The sequence below is a fragment of the Pelobates fuscus genome, chromosome 1 (genome assembly GCF_036172605.1).
Source record: "Pelobates fuscus isolate aPelFus1 chromosome 1, aPelFus1.pri, whole genome shotgun sequence".
NCBI lineage: Eukaryota > Metazoa > Chordata > Amphibia > Anura > Pelobatidae > Pelobates > Pelobates fuscus.
Window position 1 is genome coordinate 250376600 of NC_086317.1, and position 6000 is coordinate 250382599.

A 6000-nucleotide genomic window follows, 5' to 3' on the forward strand; every position below is an offset into this window, starting at 1 on the left:
TTTAATGTGGATAAGTGCAAGATAATGCATCTTGGATGTAAAAACCCAAGGGCAGAGTACAGAATATTTGATAGAGTCCTAACCTCAACATCTGAGGAAAGGGATTTAGGGGTGATTATTTCACATGACTTAAAGGTAGGCAGACAATGTAATAGAGCAGCAGGAAATGCTATCAGAATGCTTGGTTGTATAGGGAGAGGTATTAGCAGTAGAAAGAGGGAAGTGCTCATGCCATTGTACAGAACACTGGTGAGACCTCACTTGGAGTATTGTACGCAGTACTGGAGACCGCATCTTCAGAAGGATATTGATACCTTAGAGAGAGTTCAGAGAAGGGCTACTAAACTGGTTCATGGATTGCAGGATAAAACTTACCAGGAAAGGTTAAAGGAACTTAACATGTATAGCTTGGAGGAAAGACGAGACAGGGGGGATATGATAGAAACTTTTAAATACATAAAGGGAATCAACACAGTAAAGGAGGAGACTATATTTAAAAGAAGAAAAACTACCACAACAAGAGGACATAGTCTTAAATTAGAGGGACAAAGGTTTAAAAATAATATCCGGAAGTATTACTTTACTGAGAGGGTAGTGGATGCATGGCATAGCCTTCCAGCTGAAGTGGTAGAGGTTAACACAGTTAATGAGTTTAAGCATGCGTGGAATAGACATAAGGCTATCCTAACTGTAAGATAAGGCCAGGGACTAATGACAGTATTTAGAAAATTGGGCAGACTAGATGGGCCGAATGGTTCTTATCTGCCGTCACATTCTATGTTTCTATGTTTCTATGTTACAATCTGTAACTTAAAACTTACAAAATCATAATTTCCTGACTCTCCTCCTAGATAAGCCTGTGCATTATGTTCACGTGATTTTGTACTGTGGAAAAGGTAACTGGCTTCTTGGTTTCAGATCATTTTGCGCACATTCGCAATTCGCGCTTTTATTTCATTTTGAAAATGACGTGAACAAAGGGATTTGTATGCTGCGGCGGCCATTTTAAGTATAGGCAAAGCCTAGTAAGTGCCGAAAAATGAGGGACACTTGATGTTTAAGGTATTTAAAGGAACATGTGAGCACGGAGATGGCTCTTGGCACCAGTATAAGTTGTTTTACTGCCTTCTGCTGAATTTCATGGTGTAGAAGTTCTTAAAGTGCCCGCAAGTTTGGTTTCAAATTGCCTCAGGTAGGATTATGTCTGGTTAGACATATATTATTTTTTAAAATACATTTATTTTCTGTATTACAGTTAATAAATGTATTTATTTATTTATTTTAGTTAGCCTATTATGACCTCTCCAGCTAAAGCTTGAATGTCTATTTCTGAATCCAGGTGAAGTTTATTCAGTCTTGGGTTTTCGTTTATTTTGAAATACACCATTATGCTTTATAGTAATGAAAACATATGGTGGCTTCCGACCTAGGAAAAGGAGGGAAAAGTCCAACTCTTGCACAGGATGCAATGGCAAGGAATTGGAGGGTAAACCGTTATGCTTACACTGTCTACAGAAAGTAGCAGTATCATCGTCTACAACCCCAGCTCCTTCCACAGATTTACTATCTTGGATAAGGAAGGAGGTAACCCAGGGCATTTCAGAAGCCCTTGAGGTAAGAAAGAGGTCTGAGAAAAGACCCAGACAGAGGCAAGACTCTTCACAGTCCTTTGACTCTGAAGGCATTGAACCTATGGGGGAATTTGAAGTCCTGGATCAGATAGACTCCAGTGACAGTGAAAGTGAAACGATGAGTGAATCCCTAGATTCTAGAGCTGTTGAGAAATTAATCCTTATGGTGAGGAAATCATTAGGGATTCCTGAGGATGTCCCCAAAGCTGAAGGTTCAGACAAGCACTTTGCTGATCTGAATAAGCAAATATTATCCTTTCCTCTACACAAGTGCATTAAGGACTTCATTACAGCTGAGTGGAAAAAGCCAAAGAAGAAGGTGATCTTCCAAAGTAAATTGGCAAGATTATACACTCTGGAAGAGAGCATTTCTAAGCTGTGGATTACAGCTCTCAAGGTAGATGCTCCAGTAGCCAGAGTGGCTAGAAAAACCATGCTACCTTTGGATAGCTCAGCATTCCTTTCGTGAACCTATTGAACGCAAACTGGATGCAGACCTATATAGGATATAATAATATAATTATAATAATAATTTGTGATTTTTATAGTGATTTTCTCCCTGTGGGACTCAAATAACTTTACAAATATACAAACATAAAGACATAAAAGTTAGGAGTTTCTGAAGGTCAGATGAGCCGACTGAATGCCTGATGGAAGAGGTGGGTCTTTAACTTTTTTTTTTTTTAAAAAAAAAGTCTATAATGACGGTGCCTCTCTGATTGTGCATGGTAAAGAGTTCCAGAAGGTAGGGGCAGTGTTGCTGAATGCCCTGGATCCTGAGTCTGTCTTTATTCTTGGCACTGACAGGAGGTATTTGCTGGCTGACCAAAGTGAACGGGATGGAATGTAGGGTGTCAGGAGCTCTTTCAGGTACTGTGGCCTTGATTGTTTAAGGCTTTGAAGGTTGGCAGGCCAATTTTAAAATATGTTCACCATTAAATTGGAAGCCAAAGCAGGGAGTGGAAAACAGGTGTTATGTGGCAGGAGCGAGTTTAATTGGTCAGTAGTATGGCTGCTGCATTTTGTACAGTCTGGCCCAAGTAAAGTATATTGCAGTAATCTAGCCGAGAGGATACAAATGCATGGATTAATGTTGGCATAACATCCAGTGGAATTAAGTGCTGTATCCTGGCTATGTTTTTCAGATAAAAGTAGGCAGATTTTATTACGGAGGGAATCTGTTGTTTAACTGATAGTCCAGAGTCAATCAGCATTTAGAGGTTTCGTACTTTTGATGAACTACTGAGTTCAGAGCCTCCAAGCTCCAGGCTAGTTGGGTGATCATGGGATATTTTTGTTGCCCAGGGTCCCCTCACCAAGAGTAACTCTTTTTTGTCTGGTTTCACTTTAAGCAAACTATCATTCATCCATTCTACGAGTTCTGCTAAGCAACTGTTGGGTCTGTTGTATCTGGAGCAAAGGAGAAGTAGAGTTGTCTGTCATCAGCGTAACAATGATACCTTAGGCCATGTCGCCTAATGAGGTCCCCCAGTGGTAGCAAGTAAATTGTGAATAGCATGGGAGACAAGATGGATCCTTGTGGAATTCCGCAGGCCAGATGTGTTGGTGCCAATGAGCTTGATCCTGATGTTACTCTCTGTGATCTACAAGTGAGGAAAGACTTAAACCAGTTAAGGACTGTGCCTCCTAGACCACAGATGTGCTGCAAGTGCTCTATTAAAATCCTGTGGTCAGTGGTGTCAAATACAGCTGAGAGATCCAAGATCATTAGGATGGACTAATCACCTTTGTCTCTTGCCATAAGGAGATAATTTAGCACTCAGACTAGCGCTGTTTCAGTGCTGTGGTGGCATCTGAAACCTGACTGGAAAGGATCAAAGATGTTCAAGCTTGATAGATGGGCTTCCAGTTGAGTTGCCACTACTTTTTCAATTATTTTCCCCAGAAATGGAAGGTTGGATACCGGTCTGTAATTAGCCATGCAGTCTGGGTGTAATAAAGGTTTCTTTAGTAGTGGTTTTACCACAAATTCTTTTAGAGAATCTAGGAAGTCTTCAGTTTTCAGAGAACACTACACTATTTTTGCGAGGGCTGGGGCAAGTGTTTCAATGCATGCAGATATAAGCTGAGTTGAGCAGGCACTAAGTCACAAGTAGTAGGGTGTAACTTTTGCATGGTTCTTTTAACTCCCTTTATATCCACATTTGTAAAAGTGGACCATAAACTGGGGCAATCTGCCATTTCATTGTAGTGGTTCTGGTGTGTAACTGTTTGGCCTGCCATTGTAAGAAATTATGACCCTCTTACAAAGATATTCTTTTATAGAATGTTTGACAAATAAGACATAAACACAAGTGTATAATAAAATGTATTGTTAATATTGATTTAGGATACTGTTACAGATTTTATGATATACACAATACACATTATAACTAGTGATGTACCAACCTGTTCGCTGGCACATAGTTCCCGGCGAACATAGCGTGTTCACGCTCGCCGCGGTGGGCGAACACATGTGCGGTTCGATCCGCCCCTATTCGTCATCATTGAGTAAACTTTGACCCTGTGCCTCATGGTCAGCAGACACATTCCAGCAAATTAGCAGCAGACCCTCCCTTCCAGACCCTCCCACCTCCTCTACAGCATCCATTTTAGATTCATTCTGAAGCTGCATTCTTAGATAGAGGAGGGAAAGTGTAGCTGCTGCTCATTTGATAGGGAAATTGATAGCTAGGCTAGGGTATTCAGTGTCCACTACAGTCCTGAAGGACTCATCTGATCTCTGCTATAAGGACAGCACCCCAAAAAGCCCTTTTTAGGGCTAGAACATCAGTCTGCTTTTTTTTTTTTTCTATGTAATGTAATTGCAGTTGCCTGCCTGACAGCTTCTGTGTCAGGCTCACAGTGGACATAGGCGTGCGCACGGGGTGTGCCGGGTGTGCCTGGGCACACCCTAATCCCCGCGGCCCGCCTATGTATTGAGACCGGCAGGATCTCCCCTGCCGGCTCATGCAGAGCCGGCGCTATCCAAACGCCGGCTCTGCTCTCAGCCTCCCTCCCCACCGACCCACAGGCAGTGAGGGAGGCAGGAGAGGACCGGCGGAGCTATTGCCAGCAGCTCTGCCGGGTTCCTCTCGCGAGATCTGAGCGTTGCCTGCGGGGCTAGAGTTCACTCTCTACTGGACCACCAGGGATGGATGGCAGCAGCAGCAGGATCCCCCCTCCCAGGCATAAGGTAAGAAGGGAGGGAGGATATTAACTGCTCTGCCCCCACCTCCACTGGACCACCAGGGAAGGCAGCAAGGAAGGATCCCCCCTCCCTACATAAAGTAAGAAGGGAGGGGGGATATTAAGTAATGTACCCCCACCTCCACCCCCCACAATCACCCACAGACACACATACACAGCACCAACACACATACAGCACCCACACACATACACAGCACCCACAGACATACACAGCACCCACAGACATACAGCACCCACAGACATACACAGCACCAACACACATACAGCACCCACACACATACACAGCACCTACACACATACAGCACCCACACACATACAGCACCCACAGACATACACAGCACCTATACACATACAGCACCCACAGACACATACAGCACCCACAGACACATACAGCACCCACAGACACATACAGCACCCACACACATACAGCACCCACAGACATTCACAGCACCCACAGACATTCACAGCACCCACAGACATTCACAGCACCCACAGACATACACAGCACCCACACACATACACAGCACCCACACACATACACAGCACCCATACACATACAGCACACACACACACACACACAGCACCCTCACACACATTACACAAACAGCACACTCACACAGCACACTAACAGTACCCTCACAAACACAAACAGGACCCTCACACACAGTACATTTACAGCACCCTCAGAAGTGCACACACACACAAACAGCACCCTGACACACAGTACATTCACAGCACCCTCACAAGCACGCACACACAAACACCCTCACCCACATAGTACACTACCAGCACCCTCACATACACATCACACTAACAGCACCCTCACACAGCAGTGTGTGTGTGTGTGTGTGTGTATATATATATACATATATATACGCGGCGTGTGCTTGTGCTTTAGGGTGCACACCCTAATGCAATAGGCTGCGCACGCCTATGACAGTGGATACTGTGCCCACTTGCCCAGTGCCACTACTCATATCTGGTGTCACAATAGCTTAAGCTTGCATTTAAAAACAAAAACAAATTTTTCACTGTAATAGATTGAATAGCAGTTGTCTGCAAGCGTCTGGGTGTCAGGCCTTCAGCATGTACTCTGCCAACCTCTGCCAGTGTACTCATATCTGGTGTCACAATAGCGTGCCTTTAAAAAGAAAAAAAG